The sequence below is a fragment of the Aulonocara stuartgranti genome (genome assembly GCF_965226115.1).
Source record: "Aulonocara stuartgranti genome assembly, chromosome: 18".
Classification (NCBI taxonomy): Eukaryota; Metazoa; Chordata; class Actinopteri; order Cichliformes; family Cichlidae; genus Aulonocara; species Aulonocara stuartgranti.
This window is the reverse complement of record NC_138954.1, coordinates 23,292,134-23,312,633: the sequence shown is the minus strand read 5'-3', so window position 1 is coordinate 23,312,633 and position 20,500 is coordinate 23,292,134. Positions and strand designations below refer to the sequence as shown.

At 41.3% G+C, this 20,500-nt stretch overlaps 2 protein-coding genes across 2 annotated transcripts in view; both read right to left on the bottom strand.

Annotated features, from left to right (window-relative positions):
• The window catches only part of LOC309693307 (GTPase IMAP family member 6), a 192,516-nt gene extending 175,786 nt beyond the window's left edge, over positions 1 to 16,730 (bottom strand). The window contains exon 1 of the mRNA XM_082512397.1: positions 16,172 to 16,730. The gene's annotated coding sequence lies outside the window, so the exon portion shown is untranslated. The remainder of the gene's footprint in view (positions 1 to 16,171) is intronic.
• Positions 1 to 20,500, bottom strand: part of clstn2a (calsyntenin 2a) — a 195,724-nt gene that overhangs the window by 138,473 nt on the left and 36,751 nt on the right. The window lies entirely within an intron of this gene.

The window sequence follows — 20,500 nt, the reverse complement described above, 5'->3', positions numbered from 1 at the left end:
ATTGCATCATCCCTAGCAATATCAAAATATAAATAAAACAATAAAATTCAATAAATAAAATAGATAGAATACTTAAAATACTAATAAGATATAACAGTAAAACATTCACATACATTCCCACACACATGCTTCAGACCGTGCATAGATTAACACAAGAGTGGCGTGATGGACATTTTTTTGTAGTATTCAGATGTGTTATTGCAGTTGGATAACAGCTGTGTTTGAGTCTATTAGTCCTTGTTCTGATTGCCCTGTACCGTCTGCCTGAGACAATACAGACAAAGAGGGAAGGAAGAAATAAGGGAAGTTAATTAGGAAGCCTCTACTTGGAGGGACCATGAGACTCACAAGTACTGAGAGTCTGAATAACAATCAACTGAACTAATGTCATATATATGGAAAACAACCTTCAGTAACACTGAGAAACATTTATGCAGTGTTACATCATGTTTCCCTCTGGGCTCAAACACAACAGCTTCCACTGCACCACAGCAATGCCTGGGTCAGGGTTACAAATTAAACTCTATCCATGAAATTACTTCAGTGGCTTCAAAGCATTAAGTTTTCAACCTGAACATCTTTATATTGTATAATAATTCCTCACTGGATCTGCTCTGTGCGGTGAAAGTACAGGTATGGCCATATCCTAGCAGGGGAGCATGTCTACTGAAAGTGGGTTGTTATGGTGGTCCACACAACAGGCTAAAACACTATTAGGCTATTCTGTCTTTTGACACAGCTCGTAGAGTTGTAGTTGTCAGGAAGGGAGAGGAGTCAAAGGACTGAACTGACAAGTTTCTTGAGGTTTTTTTCTCTTTCTTTTCTTAGGCTAGAAGTAGGGATATGGGAGCCATTATGCCTCGATTAGCCAATATAACAGAGATAAAGCTTTGTGAGCGGAATAACTAGAATAACAAAGTAAGCATCAGTCAGATAAAGCACTAGAAACCCCCAAAACTGTGAGTTTACACCACCAGTACAGCACAATTCAACTATTTTATTCATCATTTCTTGTGTGAGAGTGCTATTTCCATCAAGCAGATACAAAATCCTTAAAGAACAACAACACATGATATGTTACACCCTCACTGCTTCCATGGGAATTAAGAGGGTAAGTAGCAGCCAGGTGCCGCTAATTAATTGGACTTGATTACCTGATCACCAGTGAGTGTGAACGCCTCTATAAAAGGAGACGTTTGGCGGTTTGCTGGTCTGGAACACTCAGGTGCGTGTTAACACAACGCCAGAGAGTAAAGACGTCAACAATGATCTGAGAGAAGCAACTATTGCTGCCCCTCAGTCTGGAAAGAGTTATAAGACCATTTCCAAACTGTTTAAAAATCTATCATTCTGCCATGAGAAAGATCATCCACAAAAGGAAAACATTCAAGACTATTGTCAGTCTTCCCAGGAGTGGATGTAAATTTAGATCATGCAATGCTCAAAGAAACTGCAAAAAACCCCAGAGGTACATTTCAAACTTTATAGGCATCAGTTAGCATGTTTAATGTTAATGTTAATGAGAGTGGAATCAGAAAAAGACTGAACAAGTGTGGCTTGTGTGAGGGGTTGCCGGTAGAAAGCCTCTTTTCTCTAAAACAACATGGCGGCCGGACCGTTTAGACAAAAACCAAACACAACATATGAGAACTTACAGCTCATATCAGCTTTCAAAGACAGTGGTGAAGGGTAATGGTAAATACCGCTTTTCCTCTCTGAGCACTCAAAGTACTTTACACTACCTCATGCACCCAAGCACTTTTTTTTCTATGCTCTTTCTACGTAAGTGCTTTCTATCTAATATTCACACTCCAACGGACGCATTGGACAACAACTTGGACTTAGTATCTTTCCCAAGGATATTTGGCATTCAGACTGGGGCAGACAATGATCAAACCACCAACCTTCTGATGGATCTTTGCACCTTGTAGTCATTCAGTCATTCATAAACTGCTCTGTACACAAAACAGTTTTGAATCAGTTGTGAGGTCAGCTAAAACTTGGCAGCTTGAGAGTAAACCTTTGTCATACAATGTTTGCAAGCATAGTAGCAAATCTAAAACAGAATAGTTAAAAAAGATAAGAATCAAGGTTTTGCAATGACCCATTTAAAGTCCAGACCTCAACCCGAGTGAAGTGCTGAGTTAAGAGAGCTGTGCATAAATGATTGCATACAAACCTCAATAAACTGAACCAACGTTGTAAAGAGCGGGACAAAAAAATGTCTCCACAATGCTATAAGAGACTGATGAAGTCATGCAGAAAAAATATTTTTGCTTCTTTTAAAAAGAGTTTTTGCTTTTAAACCCTGTTCTATAAGATTCTGCATTATATTGTATTTTATAGGAATGCTCACATGTGCTGATGATCAATTAAGTGCCTTTGATTATCAGCACCTAGATGCTACTTACACTCTTAATTTCTATGGAAGCCGTAAGGGTGTAATCAGTTTGTCACACATTGCCTCAGTTTTTCCTGAATAAATAATGCCATTGTGTAATATGTCATCTGAGATTGCCTTTAAATAATTTTAAAAAGACCAGATAATTTTTGATACATGAAACCTTAGGAGGGCATATTTTCCTTTTCATAGTAAGCCCACACAGGACACTAACTATATTTTACAAGCCCATTTTTACAATACGAGGTTGGAAACTCTATTTCCTTCTCTCTCACTCTCAGTAGCATTTTTAAAACTCCACCCCTCGGGCAAAAACAGTCTTGCTTTCCCATCACAATGTGATCTCAGAGATGAGGACATGTTGTTTTCCTGGAAGAAAAAACACTGGTCCAACACAAAGCTAACTGACCTGGATGCACCTATAGCTGTGTTTGTGCCAGCCTGTTACATTACAAGCAGATATAGCATGATTCATCAGCAGTAAAGGAAGTGTAGCTGCAAGCCTTCGATATTTACCACACAGCACCGCAAAGCATGTTTTTCTTGACAAGAAAATAGAAGCACAAGAAGCAAAAGTGAATTATAATTTACCTGGTGGCTCTGAGTTTTTAATGACTTTTATGACTATAACCTGCTCCTATGGAAAGCTGTATTGCATTATCAGGTTACAAAGCATTTCTTAGACAAAGCCAAGAAACATTAACACGAGCATAGACCTGCTAACGTATTATATTTTTTGATAATGATTTCGATAATGATTTGTATTTATAGTCTTTTTGCCCCAGCAACAACAAATCTGCCCATGTGTCTCCTATCTGAAATGTCCATATTTTGTTCTTTCTGTCATGGTCCTGGGTCATTTTGACCCAGCGTTTTGTGTTTTGTGATTATTTTCCTCTGTTCTAGCTATTCTGTGTCCTCCCCCCTTGTGTCCGGTTCGGGTCTAGATTTCCTGTCTTGTTCTGAAAGTCTGTGTCTGTTGTCATTGTGTTCAGCTTGTCTCCTCCGGTCCTCATGTGTATTAGGTTCAGCTGTTCTTCCCTCTTGTGTGTGATTACCTGATTACCTTGTGTGTGTATATTTAGTGGGTGTCGGTCTGTGTTCTTTGTCGGCTCGTCTGTGTTCCTTGGTATCCTGTTCCTTAGTCTGCGTCTCTCTGCGCCGCTCTCCGTTTTGTAGACTTCAGGTTTGCTCTTTAGTTTCTCCCAGTTTAGGTTTGTCATTACTCATGCTTCATTGCCTGTTTTTGCCACTGCCACCGTGTAAATAAACTTCACTCGTATCATCAGTTTGCTGCATTTTGGGTCCTCCTTTTCCTCCACTCCACACGGCTCACTCCGCCAGCCGTGACAGTACGAGCCGACCAAACATGGACCCAGCAGCATCCGCGCCGTCCCAGGAGTTTCGGGAGGAAGTGATCGACAGCGTTTCCAGGTTGGTCAACCTGTGGCTCGAGCATGAGGAGGAAGAGCTTCACCACGCTGTAGAAGCTAGGCTACAGCTGCTGATGTCTGCTCACTGCTGGCTACTCGACTCTCTTCACCCGCTCGCACAGGACTTCATCCTTCACGAGCTGCACCTTCGCCCTCCAGCCGCTACCGCTTCCCAACCCAGCCCGGCGGTGAAGATTTTGCCCGGCCCGCCGGAGGTTTTGCCCGGGAGGAAGCGACGATCGCGCCGTCGGCGCGTCACCCCACAGCCGGAGATTAGGATTTCGGAACTGCCGGCTGTGGTGAGTGAGAAGGACCCTTTTTCTGTTTTGGACTGTGTGCCTGTTTATTCCGGGGCTTTGTTTGTTGAGTCAGCTGCCCAGCCGGTAGCTCAGTTAGCCGCTCGGTCATCACATTCAGCCTCATGACCCATAGCTCAGTCATTACCACAGCCAGACTTATTGGAAACTATGTTACAGTCCATAGCCCAGTCTATAGCTCAGTTGATAGAAGACTCATCAGCCTTATCAGCTCAGCCACCTATTCAGCCATCATCTTCACCAACTCCTCCGGTACTTCAAGTTGAGTCCATCCAACCTGAAAAGAACTATTTTTCATCTGTTCATTCCAAGCAGAGAGACAAACCACACAATACTGAAAACATTCCTCAAGAGCTGGCCAGTTCTGAGACTGTGACACACTCCAGGGCCTCCCCAGAGGCTGGGTTCCAGCCCCTGGCCGACTCTGGACCCCTGGAGGTTAAGAAGCCAGCTGAGGACTGCATCTGGCTGTCGCTGCCTGAGCTGAGTCAATGCTCCGTGCAGCTGCAGTCTGCCTTGTGTTTGCCAGAGGCCCGTGCGCCTGCTGGTTCTGACCCGTTCCTGCCAGAGGCCCGTGCGCCTGCTGGTTCTGAACTGTGCCTGCCAGAGGCCCGTGCGCCTGCTGGTTCTGAACTGTGCCTGCCAGGGGCCCCGGTGCCCACTGGTCCAGAGACTGTTTTCGCTGGGGGGCCCGAGGAGCCCGTCCAGCCTCCTGCTTCGCCTGCTGGGGGGCCCGAGGAGCCCGTCCAGCCCCAAGACTCGTCAGCTGGGGGGCCCGAGGAGCCCGTCCAGCCCCAAGACTCGTCAGCTGGAGGGCCCCAGGAGCCCGTCCAGCCCCAAGACTCGTCAGCTGGAGGGCCCCAGGAGCCTGTCCAGCCCCAAGACTCGTCAGCTGGAGGGCCCGAGGAGCCCGTCCAGCCCCCTGCTGCAACATCGTCATCTGCCTCGCCTGGCCCGGCTGCAGCATCATCATCTGCCTCGCCTGGCCCGGCTGCAGCATCATCATCTGCCTCGCCTGGTCCAGCCTCTGCTTCAGTCTCGTCTGGTCCAGCCTCTGCTTCAGTCTCGTCTGGTCCAGCCTCCGCTTCGGCTTCAGCTTCGCCTGGTCCAGCCTCCGCTTCGGCTTCAGCTTCAGCCGCGCCTGGTCCAGCCTCTGCTTCGGTCTCGTCTGGTGCTGCGACGGCCACGCCACCTTCGGGTCCCGAACTGCCGCCTCGACGTCGGCGGTCATCTGCCAGGCTGCTGGTGGAGCGTCATCGTCACTATGGACGACCTCCTAGACGCCGCCATTGCTGTCCGCGCGGTCGGCCTCCAGACTTGTGTCATCGCCGCCGTTGCTGTCCGCACGGTCGGCCGCCTGAACGGTTTCCCCGTCGCCGCCGCTGCCGTGTGCACGGTCGGCCCCCTGAACTGCGTCCACTCCGCCACCGCTGCCTTCCGCTCGGTCGGCTTTCGGATCTGTGTCGCCGACGTGGCCGGCCTCTGAAGATGAACTGTCCTGGACTTCTGAGTTGTCGGCCTCCGGGCCGGCCTCCTGAACTGTGTTTTGTCCTTGTGCTCCAGCATGTGTGTTTGTTTTGGACGAGCCACTTGGTTCGCTGGAGCTTGTGTTTGTTCGGTGTAGGTCCCTCCGTCCTGGACCCCCCGCCGCCCGCCCTGGGTTGGTCATCTGTTTTTGTTTTGGGCTGTCTGGGGCCAGCCCTTGGAGGGGGGGTACTGTCATGGTCCTGGGTCATTTTGACCCAGCGTTTTGTGTTTTGTGATTATTTTCCTCTGTTCTAGCTATTCTGTGTCCTCCCCCCTTGTGTCCGGTTCGGGTCTAGATTTCCTGTCTTGTTCTGAAAGTCTGTGTCTGTTGTCATTGTGTTCAGCTTGTCTCCTCCGGTCCTCATGTGTATTAGGTTCAGCTGTTCTTCCCTCTTGTGTGTGATTACCTGATTACCTTGTGTGTGTATATTTAGTGGGTGTCGGTCTGTGTTCTTTGTCGGCTCGTCTGTGTTTCTTGGTATCCTGTTCCTTAGTCTGCGTCTCTCTGCTCCGCTCTCCGTTTTGTAGACTTCAGGTTTGCTCTTTAGTTTCTCCCAGTTTAGGTTTGTCATTACTCATGCTTCATTGCCTGTTTTTGCCACTGCCACCGTGTAAATAAACTTCACTCGTATCATCAGTTTGCTGCATTTTGGGTCCTCCTTTTCCTCCACTCCACACGGCTCACTCCGCCAGCCGTGACACTTTCTCTCTTTTTAAACGTAAAAAAAAAGGTGAAAATTTCCATCCTGCTGGGCGTCGTCAAGCTGAAGGTGGGTAATCCTCTTTGCCTTTTTTTTTAAGTTAAAAAGCCTGCAGTAGCAAACAGTAGCACAGTGAAAACCGAGTGTAACCAAGAAATTAGATATACAGTGGGCTTATTTCTTTATATAAGATCAGGCTTAGCTCTTTCTTCTAAAAAGATTTCCTTATTGAAAATGAACATGCAATTCAACATGACCTTGAGATCCTCAGATAGCTGCAGCTCCCCTAAAATTTATGAGGGGGGAAAAAAGGGGGCCAAGGCACAGTGTGAAGACCGGTCAATAATCCGATAAGCAGAAGGACAGACGAGAGAAAGTCAGTGACGAGTGACCCGGTCACACAGATGCAGTGTTCATCACCAGAGAGTGCTTTATCCAGGGGAGGTGCAGCACTGAAGGGAACAGAAGTATTTGAAGTCATTTTTCTCTTTCGAGCACCCAACTCTCAACCTCACAGTATGGTATTAGCCTGCTCTCTGCTTGCACCCTCTGTTCACCAACTCTCTCTCCAATCTTTACCAAAAATTACTAGAGCACAAAGAAAGTAACAAAAGCAAGAGTACAGATGTGAGAGGAAAGAGGTTGGTGAGAATCAAAGTGGGGGGTTTTTAAAAGAAAAAACTCATGTGCATATGTTATAGTGCAGACTGCTTAATTACTTTTGCATAAGTGATCGATTCATTGTTTTTATATTTAAAAAACATCTGTTTTAAAGGGTGGGACCTACCGCCTTAACAAGTTTTAGAAATATAAATTAGAAATGTATAAATTTACTGAACTATACTTTCACGAGGTGGTGAGTCAAGAAAAAAAACCCACCACATTTTGACTGATATCTGCTTTTGTCGTCAAACATTTATATATAAATAAACAGCATATAATATCAATGCAGTAATTTTCTTTTTGGGTTGTCTTGTCTTACCATGTAATCTCTGTTGGCTTTTACTGTACAGAGAATGGATGACACTGAACCCACCTACCGCTGAATTGTCTCCGCTTGGAGTGTTCATTTCCAGGATGCATTATCAGGAAAAAGGAAATCGCATTCTTGATGATCCGCATGTTTATGGGGAACAAGAAAATGATAATGAGATCCAGTCTCTCAACAGTGGAAGTTTGTGGGGAGTAAAAGGTGGTACACAGGCGAGGCATGAGAAAAGTAAGTAAAGTGATGTGCTATTTCTATAAATGATATTTTAAGTCATATGTTATTTATATTATAACGTCACAATGGAATCACAGTACCAATTAAATTCTGGCTTAAACCTCAGACTCCGGCTTGTGAAGCAGCCCGTGACATTAGGTTGTGAAGATAAATTAATTTAAAAAACCTGCATTATTAATGTGGAGAATAAAGAATAATATATATATATATATATATATATATATATATATATATATATATATATATATATATATATATATATATATATATATATATAGTTTGTAACAATAATTGCTTGTTTGCTTTGATTTAAACAATATTTGCAATGTTTCAGAAGTTTAAAATTAAAGCATCCCTGCTCCTTTTTACTTTTTTTGGACTCTTTTTGGAGTTTTTTTAATTCACAATGATGGTTTGAGCGTCTGTCTTTCTTCTGATTGGCTGGCTAATGCAAACCCAAGGTGTCAATAGCATGTTGGAGGTGCTTGGTGACTGAAATACCACATTAAGAATAACCTCTCTCTGAAGTCATGTTTCAATCTGTCTGAAACCTCACATTTTGGCTCACAGAAGCTTACTCTTACATACACTCACCTCATTATATGAAACTCTGTTCATCTTTAACATGAGCATCCATCATTGTCAGGTGTCATTGTCATCATTTTCAACAATTTTATGATCGATTAAATGAGTATCAACTGTCCAATGAATCAATCTAGCAGTGCCGGCTATTCTTATTGACAGATTTCCAGGCTTATATCTATAGCCAGTCATACACAAACTGAGGAAGGTAGAAATATCTACTCAATACATGAAAGAGAATAGAAAAAAACATGGATGATTAAACATTTTTGGCACTTTAATTTGGCTACAACTGCATGTGAACAAAATGGGCCGATGGTGCGACTCAAAACAAAGTTATTTAGCTGGTACTCATGATGCTGTTACCTTGCACCTTTCTATAATTATGCTTAGCCTGCTGATTCATTCTGCGCTCCTGACACAGCAGCACAGTGGTTGTATTGCAGTCATTAGGACATTGTGTTGGTGCACACTACACAGCATCACTGCATGACAATTGACACAGTTACTTGACAAAAGGCATCGGGACCAGAATCCGCATTAGAAACAAGCAGCCCTGGGGTTTTCAAATGTTTCAGTCAAATTAATTGCAGACACTGAATCATTGTGTAGCTGTAGTCTGATAACAAAATAAATGCACAGATAACTCAAAAAGTAAAAATGAGGGAAGGCCAGGTTATAATAAAGTATGGTTTGCAGATAGTGACAACGCATGTGGTGCTGGATGTGTAGATATGAGGTCATTCAGGTCTTTTTAATAGGATGATTCCTTCACAGTGGAGCCACATTTTAAATAAGCACTGCGATGTAGTGATTCAACAGCAACACTTATTCCAATACGGTGCCGGTGCATCAAGCTTTTAAATCTGACATCTGTGTCTGTTTTAGTCTCACAGCACAGAGGTCTTTAAATCCATCTCTGGCTGACTTCAGTTTATGCTAACGAAGACGCTGTGTAGGCTAAAAAGCCGACTTGACTTTAATGAGAAAAATGAGGGAGATCCAGGGACTATATGGTATCACTCGGTGTCCTCTATTGCATGTAAACAGGGACATGCTGGTTTTTAAAAAAAACAAAAAAAAACGAAACCTATAGCTCTATAGATGTCGGCAACATCTAATTCACAGTTATTAAAAAGGTAAGACTCTCCCTTTGGTAAAAAAGAAACTTTTATAAATGAATTTAAAAGAAAGTGGGGAAAAAAGGAGTACCTTTGTGATTCCAGGCCAAATATAAAACAAAAAATTCCTATTAAACTTCCTGGATGAAAATGAATCTTGTCATGTGGTGAAAAAGTATGATACATGAAAGCGAGGTCAGAAATAAAAACATGAGGTAAAATTGAACTCTTTACCGCTGCTAGGAGTAAGGCTTGAAGCTCGTTTTTGAACTGGGCAGTTTCTGCTTACAGAACAAAATGACTGGATGTGCGTCTGAAGTTAGTGGGGGTTGGTCTCTGGCAGAATACAGGATTTTAATATGATGATATATTCTGAGGTGTCAAAACTCATCATTAAGGGTACAGAGGAGGTTGTCGAATGTTATCTTTATGGGAGAAATAGTTAGAAGCAGAAAGGAATGCACAGGTGAGATTTGTGGAGTTTCAAGATGCTGACAAGTGATTTAATTTGAAAAGGGGACACTAGTTGCATGTTATTCATTTCTCCTCATTTCCTAACCAGCTTTATATGATCATCTGTTTGCTTAAAAGCAAAAGATGTTATTTCATTTGACTAAGATTAAAGCATGTTGTCAAAAAAAGGCGTGAAAAACATTAACTATGTGTCTAAGAACAGTTAATTCGGGGGACCGTGGCTCAAGAGTTGGGAGTTCGCCTTGTAATCGGAAGGTTGCCGGTTCGAGCCCCAGCTAGGACCGTCTTGGTCGTTGTGTCCTTGGGCAAGACGCTTCACCCGTTGCCTACTGGTGGTGGTCAGAAGGCCCCATGGCGCCAGTGTCCGGCAGCCTCGCCTCTGTCAGTGCGCCCCAGGGTGGCTGTGGCTACAATGTAGCTGCCATCACCAGTGTGTGAATGGGTGAATGACTGGATATGTAAAGTGCTTTGGGGTCCTTAGGGACTAGTAAAGCGCTATATAAATACAGGCCATTTACCATTTAATTGTAAATGAGTCGATGTGGAAATGTGAAGAAAGAAAAAACAATTAGGATGGAGGATGGGGTTGTTTGCCCGTACCAAACTGTAAACTTGTTGTGTGTATCAATTTCCGTCCAGATGCTATAAACTGAAGAATTTGAAGGAATTTAATAGGTTATCAACAATCCAGTAATGTGTTCGCCCAGATGTGAAACTTGAATAATACCAAGTTTTATTGCGGAATTATGATATTGCAAACGTTTACATGGAGAAAGTGTCTGGACTTTATTTCTGTGAAGGCAAATTAGCAAATTAATTCTTAAGCCAAGGTCAAAAACATTTTAGTGGTCACTGTTATCTTGAACAATGAGCACTAAAATCTAATCAGTTTCATCCCCGTGTCCTTTAAGAGTCACCTTTAGTCAACAACATCTAATCAGGTTTTCATTAAGTTCTCGTGATTAATATTTGCACCGATTTTAAGATATAAAGGCATAAAATCCCAAACACTTACCTTCTCACCTTGAGCCATGCCACTACTATTTGCAACTGTTCAATTTTAGGTTTTTTAAACATTAACTAAACAACTAAAAATATCAACAACGACAAGCATTTTCTTTCAAGTGTAGAAATTTCGTGTCAAAGTATAATTTATTTGCTTTTACCACAGTCTGCAACCACCACTTAGATTCTACTTCCAGATATTTTTCAAAGATAAATCTTTAAAGACACTGAAAGACATGTCACTAAACATAGTTCAGGAATTTTCATTATGATGTCCTTAATTTTTTTCTCTCACAGGTGTTTGTATTTTGTGTTACAGGCATGCTGAAAAGTGATACCAAAGTGGCATAACCTATAGTACTTTTAGGTTCCACGTGAGGCTGGCTGCAAAAAGGGCGTCAACCCCCAGAGACTCCAATGTTACGATGACCATCTTTACAGCTTTAACAAGCAAATATACAGTCAGGTTCAGCCTTAATGTTTAATTTAACCCTCATAACATCTATGAGTGGAGTGAACTTTTTTTTTTAACTCATTAACCTGGATAACTGAGGTAGGGGCACGGCCGCTTTGATTGAGCCAATCAGAGTCTGTCAGGCCTCATCTGTTCCTTTGAGTCATTAAACTGGACCTCTCCCTGTGTGTGTGCTCTTGGTGCCTTTTGGAGCATTTTTAATGACTATTGCTGACTGACTGTGATACAAGCCCAACAAAAAGTTTTTGTTTGAGCTCTGATGAATGAAATTCTAGTATTTTATTAGCCAATTACTTTGTACTGTTTAGACATATGTGTATGAAGCGGTGTATGCGTTCATAAAGTAAAGTATCCAACATTCCATAACACTAATGTTAAGTTATACAATGAAAACCTGTGACTGATATCACATTGGCTCAGTCCAATTTTTACATTGTTTTAAAACAAACAATTTTGCATTTTAATTTAGTTTTGCCTCCTCTGTGCCAGAGTCCCCAATACTGCGCATAAGAGAAGATGGTTCAGCACCTAACTGAAACGCATTGAATTTACACACTATGTGGAAATTGGCGGATAACAATGTATGAAAATTAAACGGGGTCATGCTGGTTTATAGTACAATGTGTTAGTTAATGAAAAAAAGGAAAGATCTGGAGAAAGATCTGGACAGAGAGAGACACTAACAATAAGAAAATGGACTAATGAGACATATTGAACTACGCTGCCTAAACCAAAAGCTAAGCTTATGCATTTTAAGCCAGTCACATGGAAAACAGCCTGTCCATGAACCAAGGCTTTTATAATTGAGGGTAAAATAAGATGATTGTTCTTCAGTGCTTTGGCAACGGAACAAGAAATAAAACATTTCGTTGTCTGTTTGATAGATTACCATCTGCCCACTATTCCCACAGCATGATTCTTCAATCAGGCACAACCATAGATCTTTCCAGATAAATCCCCCCTCTAATACTGTAAGGGGTATAGGGGAGAGGCAGAGAAAACAAATCTAAAATCTAATTTAACTCACAAACAGTAGAATGTGTACATCAGATTACAATCAAATTGAATTTCCTCCTCCCTGTCTCCCAAGTTGCTTTTTTTCTACATCCACGTGTACACAAACGGCGCTCAGTTTGTGTTACCTTCAATATTACAAGACATCAGTTGGGGCAGTCCATTGCTCCTTTCCACACAAACTGAGCACCCTCAGTTTTCTACGGTTTGGGTCTTCAGAACTTGTCCGGTGGGTCCAAATACCTTTGCAGATATAGCTTTCGTGAATGCAACAGACACTAATCATTTGCAGGTAATTTCCCCAGGCAGGGAACTAAACTCATATATTTCCCCTGAGGTGGCAGTCTGAAAATGCTCCTACTTTTTGCTGTTGCTGTTTTACATACTTCTTATCTTTCTTATGTTTTCATCATACTTTTCTTACTGCCCTCTGATAGACTCGAAAAACAGCAGAGTAGGTTTTATCGCCAGAACTCAAGACTGTGAGTTGTTTGGTTTGCATTAATAATTTAAAGTAGCTGATTTCAAACACATACTGTGTTTTGTGCATGCTAAGGGCTGTGATGCTCAAAAATAGGTTTTGGTAAGGAAACAAAGAATCTGGGGAATGAAACATGCAGTTTTTGTCTTTAGTAAAAGAACTGCTCAGACCAGCAGCTATTCAAACATCAATTATCTCTGACACCTTGACAAAGACTGAATGCCAGCCATTTGTGTTGTGTGCACAAATTCCCCAAAATCATTGCTCAATTTTAAATGTCTCCACAACATGAAAAAAAAAAAACTGGCAAATACACAAAAGCAAAAAAAAGACTTTTTTGACAAAACTTCATCCCTGCTCTGCCTCAAAAAATGGCTGCAAACAGGAGTTAATGTGGAGAGTTGTAGTTCACACATGAGCAGCAGTGACAGGCAAAATCGTCTCCAAAAAAAGTCTAACATTTCAATTCAAAACAATTTATAGATATTTTAGAGAAGCATTGCATTAGGTATCATTTGAAACACTGAACATAGACTATAAATATCCGACCAGCTATGGAAAAACCGTCAACTTGAATGGGTGCAAAACACCCAGCTGATTCCGGTTAAACATTTCAAATCCACTGCACTTTGTATCAAAATCACATATACAATCCTAATTCCCAAAAAGTTGGGATGACGTCTAAACTATTAAAACAAATAACATAAAGCAAAATTGTCGATATTAAGAGACGCTACGGCAATGAGTCGGACTTGTTCTTGGTGCTTCGTTCCTCAACAGGAAAAAGATGAAGAGCCTACTCTACATCAGGGGCAAGTTACTGCCCCAAGTAGAGGAATTTAAGCTGAGCCTAAAAGCGAAGCTTTCAATTTACTAGTCGATCTACGTCTCTACCTTCACCTATGTTCATGAGCTTTGGTTAGTGACTGTAAGAAAGAGACTGCGGATACAAGAAGCAGAAATCCATCTAAGGGAGATTCCCTATTTCTCCCTTAGAAATAGGGAAAGGAGTTCAGCCATCAGGAAGCTGTAGAGTAGAGCCAGAGTAGGAATTAAACTATGTGCAAAACACTGTTCTTTAATTGTGCCACTCAACAGAATAACAAATATTTCTAGTTACAGCCAGTTATGGAGTTAACTCCATTACCTACAGGTTCTCCCAGTGTCACCCAATTTAAAAAATCCGGAAATGCATCTAATGGCAGGGCCAGGAGATGTGTTTTTGCATGGAGTCTATGCTTTCCTAGCAGCTATGAACTGGCCAAACGGTTAGTCATTAGTGGATCCAATTCAACAACCATTGATCAAACTCTTTATGACAAAAGACTGACCCTGAATCATAATACCCTCACATACAGCATTTAAAATAAGCAATGAAGTCATAAATCTAAACTCTGGAAGCCTATAATTTTGTTTCTGTGCCCATGGATTGTGAAAGAAATTGAGCCATGACCTCGCATTAGTGAGAACTACAGAGCTGGTTCTGTCTATTGCAGTGTTTGTATTGTTAAATTAGGCAGAGAATTGGAGACAGCTGCATACTTTATTTTTAGTTTTGTTTTCTTTTTCAGAGTGTACTTAAAAATAGCATTAACTTTCAGACAAAAGTGTCATCTCTCAGTCAGAGTTTATTTTCTCTCTCTGTCTCCTTCTCACTACCAATTTTGTTTCCTCATCTCTCTCACACACACACACACACACACACACACACACACACACACACACACACACACACACACACACACTTCCCTTCTTCTAGAAATATCACATTAGGGGATCCATTAAGTGGGGAAAGGAGAAAAAAAGCTGCCAGGGGACAAACTGTTAACACAGCAAGGTCAGCGGATAGCCATCTGACCATTATCAGGAAAGGTCACAACCATAAAGCTAATGTGTCTGTATGTGCATGTGTGGGGGTTTGTGGATACATTAAAATGGGGATAAATTGACCATTTTCACAGGGATGCAATATGGAGTACAGAGGCGCAATGGGCAATTTGCACACATACATTTCTCTCAACATAATTTACCAAAGTTTATTCCTCAAACTAAAAGCTCTATCTTGTTCTGCCCTAAGTATCCGTCTGTGATGTCCAGATGAACTGACACAAGCCAAGCTGTTAAGAGTCATAAGAGAGGATGTTGCTGGGGGGACAGGACCATTAGCAATCTGTGCTACTCTTTCCCAAGCCTGAAACAAAATACACATCAAACCCTTCTCTTTGAATTTCAAAAAGAAGTGATAGTTACTCGTGTTTTTAAGCCATCATGCGTAAATCTCACTATATTGACGATGTACAAGACGTCTGCTTTTCATTCTTGTTGTTTTAAATGTGTTTACTTTTATTTTTGATTATGATTTATGGATGCAGATGAGCGATGGAACTCACCAGACACCCCACGAGGCGGTGTTAGCACAATACTTCACTCACAATCCGATATAATTGTGTATTGCAGTAATACATATAGCAATTCATCACCGTTTTCAACTCTAATTTATGTCCTCAAATTTAAACTTTCTCAATACCAGTTTTATCCAATAAGATAAAGACAGACTTGGTCAGCTATTAGTCTGATGGGTCAGTTTGGCAATTATATGCAATTTGTTTCTGATAATACAACAATTACCTGTGATAAATCAGTGAAAACCACACGTTGCTGTTAAAATAGAGAGAAATTCACATTTAACTCTTACATGTGCACTCAGCACTTTTCCTGTTCTATCAAAATATCACCAGAATGCAACAAGCTGGCAGCCAGTTGAGTTAAGTGTGCTCAAGTCATGCTCACTGATAAAAACTCACTCAGATTGGTGGCAACATGTTGGCAAACTGCATTTTTTGGACTTTCTAATGTTTACTTGAATATTCTAATATGCTGGGTTTGTTGAATGTCTATATATTTGTTTCCTGTATTTTGAATATTTAGTCTAGAGTTTAGTTCTTATTATCGATCTCCTGCCTTAATATTTCCCATCCTCTTGTATCTAGTTGTCTGTCTTTGGTTATTTGCATCACCTGTGTGAAGTCAGTCACATCTCTGTTTATCTTTTGCCTATATCAAGTTCATGTGTCCTGTGTTCGACTAACGGACGTACTCTCCTCTTCAGCCCCCTGGCATAGACTTTTCCAGGGAGGCTGAGGAGTGGGATCCCCCTATCCGATTGTTAAGTGATGACGTGACGAATCCTACTTCCGGGCCTAAAGTAGTCTGCGTTTAATATGGCTTTTGTGTTGTTAACATGTTTAATGTTATGTATTTTCTTCTATTTAATCTCAAAAAGCTCCTAAAACAGTCAGTGATCACTGTTGACCTCCCTCGGCTTTTATTACCGCTAATCATTTATTTAAGCTCAGTTTTTCAAACCTTAGGATGTAACTACAGCCCAGCCCATGCAGCAGTATGAATGACTAACCTCATATTGTGGATGGATTATCTCAGTTATTCTCCTGGCTGAAGTTTGGTCCTTTTACAGCATCCTGCCATGCGATTACATTTGTTCCTGACCACCGAGAACACTCACGTTAACTTTTATCAAGTGGAAAAAAAGTTAGCTTGTTTATATTGTGCTAACATAGCTGTGTCGCTAGCGGTCACGTAGCACATCATTATATACCAGCTAGCCCAACTTCAGTGACCCTACAAACGTCACTGCTGTTTAGTTTTCTGTCTTCATTTATGTTGGAAGTGATAACAGAGCTGTACGTTTTAATTTGTTTCCAAAACCCCGCAGTCAGGACATGCTATATTGTATTTAGATAGAAGCTAGCGAGCTAACTCCCTGCTAACTTCTAACTCCGTTAAATGTCATAAATTCCGTTTTCATGGATGCCTGGATGTTAAACTCAATTGTTACACCTGGTAGAGCAGAACGCTGATCATTTTATTAAAGATGAAAGACTTTAGACAGTTTTTCAACTCTCAGTAATGCCATAGTGATCGTTTGATATATGGACCTGCAGCGGAGTTTAGGTCCAGACACGGCTAGTGATGTCAGTCTGAACAACCGGATAGTTGGAACACACCCTCCGGTCCCCTTTCTTAAAGATGGGGACCACCACCCCGGTCTGCCAGTCCAGGGGTACTGCCCCTGATCTCCACGCAACATTGTAGAGGCGTGTCAACCAAGACAGCCCTACAACATCCAAACCCTTCAGGAACTCGGGGCGGACCTCGTCCACCCCAGGGGCTCTGCCACCAAGGAGTTGTTTAACTTCCTCAGTGACCTCACCCCCAGAGATTGGCAGATTTTGGCTACAAAATCTATTTTTGTGGTGTAAACCAAATCCTAAGCAGATCACTTCTTCCATATGTAATGAAAGTCAGTTAAGGTTGTTTCTGAGAGTTTCTTTTCACAAAAACGGGATGGACATGGTGTCACAGGGATCCTGACCTTTAACAACTACAATAAGTTCTTTCTTCTTTCTCAAGACATTCAATGCACACTGCATTCATGAGAGTGGTACAGACAGAGGTGCGTACTTTTTTTTAAGTACTAAGAAAGTAATCAGATTGTAATTTTAATTAGATTTTCACTTCTAAAAGCCTGTAACAGGTGCCTGCAGCTACCTTTGTCTCCGGATCACCGGGAGGCTCTCACCCACTCAGCTTTCAGCAGCACGCAAAAGAGGTGTCGTTTGGTTGTCAGGTTCAGCTCTTTGTGGTGGGCTGGCAGGGACCTGTAGTTGCCCCTGCTAGATGAGCCTTTTTGTCAAAAACACCCGCTCATCTGGGCCTAAGGCAGGATTCACACAGGATTCAAAACCCTCGGTTTTCATTTACTTTGAATCGGGTGATGTCATGTTACTGACATACAGGTAGGTTGGCTAATGCTAACTCAGCTTGGCTAGTTTGACTTGTGATGACAATTGGTCATTATTGCTATGAGGATCATTCCAGCAGATATACGCCCTCAAATATCAAAATCCTACTGTCAAACATTGGAGCGGTGATGTGAGAATGCTTCCTAAGTGATCAGATGATCCTGTGTACCAATTCCCATTGGTACACAGGATCTTATATTTATTATTTATTATATTTATTTGTTTAACACATTTGTTGTATTTTTGTATTACTTTTTAAATGGTAAATATAAGTAAAACTACATAAATATTTGTTATAATTGGAAACCCCCAGTTTTTATATCATTACAAATCTACCCCATAAGTGAATACTCAAAAAAGAACTGCATATACTGTTGAAACTTTGCAGGACCACAAGTGTCTATGTATCAGTCTAAACTATGTGCTACTTCAGGCTGCACATCTGCTGCGATACTGCGCCTGTGGTTTTATTTCTTTTCATTCTTCTATGCCAATGATTTGTCCTCATCCTCCTTTATTCTGTTTAATGATCTATTTTCAGGCTCTTGCCTACTCTCGCTCGTACAGCATCGGCATGGGTGGCAACCCCACCATCTGTCCTCTTCACCCTCCTTCCCTGTTTGCTGCTTGCTAATTTGCTGGTTAATTATAGAAATGCAGGGGATCAGTGCAGTCTCTTCATAACAGGGGCTGTGTTTATTGTCTGTGGAACTTTAATGAAGTGATGTAACATTTGCCCTATAGGCCACTTACTCAACCAGATATTCACGCAGTGGATTAAAGTGTGTATACATTGATAAGTAGCACTGCAGATTCTTTACTGTCAGCCAAGCAGGCATTTCCAAGGGAAGATCATTCGCTTCTGTAAAATTGCTTGGACAGCTAGAATTCAAATTGGTGCTGTGAAGCTTGTTAACACATCCGTGAAGTCCTACAGAGAGCTGCAAAAAACATGCATAACAAAAACAGTGTGTACCACATTGGACCTTTTTTTGAAGTAAATTTTCTGCATTGGAACAGCAACAAATGTGTAAATATTGTATTAATAGTTGATTTGAACCAGCGTGGACTTGCCGTCTGTGGTTACTGCTTCAAACCAGCTTTAGTATTAGCAACATTATTGAATGTGTTTTTAAGAAATTAACAACAATCAATGATATCAAATGACTGGAAATGGTAACTTTGTCCTTAACTTGCTGTTAATGCCAGAGAGCTCCAGTTCCATAAAATCAACTAAGTCTACAGCTCTTTTTCAAGTAACACACTATACGGCAGGGGTGTCAAACTCAAATACACAGTGGGCCAAAATTCAAAACTGGAACAAAGTCGCAGGCTAACGTTAATATTTATTGAAATATATTTATTCCTCCAGATATAAGAATGAATCTTTTCTTATGGACTCAAACACGTTTTGCTGAAAAACTGAATATGGAACAAGCAAAGCTTAATACTAAACAATATATATAAGCTGTATAATACCAGTAGGCCAGCTCTAATAGTAATTTGGTATGGCTTCGCGGGCCAAATGTAATTAGGCTGCGGGCTAAATTTGGCCCGCGGGCCAGAGTTTGACACCTATGCTCTACGGTATCCCAGAGATTAGACACAAATCTTAAGATTTGAACGTTTTGTTCTTTAAGGCATATATACATAAGTATTTTAAAGCAACAAAAATTGCACTAAACTATCCAAGGTTATTTTCCTCTTCTGATCCCTTTTGTGTTTTCAAGTAAAACAGTGAAGAAATATATAAATATATATGTAACGTTCATTTTGAGCTTTCAAAACAAAAGCCATACATAACCGCTTATAAAGCCGGAACTGACTTTTGCAATAACAATACGTTTACCAGTTCAAACGTACCAAAAATATACACATTTAACTTTAATCATATACAAATGAAGCGAGTTTAAGTCATAGAAGGACCATCTAGTATTCAGCCCACTGAGCAGTCTTCTCTGCTGTAGCTGAGGTTATTTAGACCTTGGGTTGCAGGTGGGATGGCAGATGTCTGACAGCGAAGCTAATCAGACTTCCTGCTTGGTCTAATGGTTGAATAATTGTCCCGGGCTTAGCTGTTGTCTGATAATGCCCTATCAGACCAGAGTCGTCTTACAGAGCAGACAGGGATAGAAAGTAATGCAATAGGGAGCGCGGGCAAATTTTATTAGAGATGATAAAGAATGGATTCATAAGTCTGGATCAAAAATAGCGGGAAGCAGAGAGCTGCAAAAGAAAATGGCTCTCATCCTCTGACCTTTCAGATGGAGAGAGAGAGAGGGAGGAAGCGAATCTCACTGTGTGTTGGGAAATATTCCCTGTGAGGAATTATTGCCCGCAGTTACACACAGTCTCAGCTGCTGGTGCTTTGTGTACAGCAGATGAAAATGCAATAATTATTCTTAATGTATAAACACTGCACCTGCCAACTTAAATAAACTTCATACTAATTACAAACGTATTATCCACTCCTCAGTTTACTGCATGTATAATTGAAGGAGCTCTTCATGATGTGTATGATTAGCAGCAATAAATGTAGAGAGCCAGTGATCTTCCTTCTTCAACACATTTAGACATTTTATTTCACAAAAAGCAGCGAAAACATTACAATGTTGTTAAAAATCTGAAGAATCTGTTCTTTTCGATCACAGCTCGGAACCTCAAAAAGGACAGATGTTTTAGTTTCACCATGCTGAGTAGAACAGAAATGTTCCTCCATGATAAAAGCAAATTAGAATCCTCTTACATCCTGGCAGCATGCCACCAGCTCCTTGATTCAATAAGACATTTCAAATTAGCTTAAAAGCATCTTGGTATGCCTGCACTGTTTTGTTTTTTAAACATTTCTGGCACTGAATATTTGATCACATCAAGTTTTGTTCTTTGGATTTTCTACAAAAAAGAACTTGACAGTAGCCTTG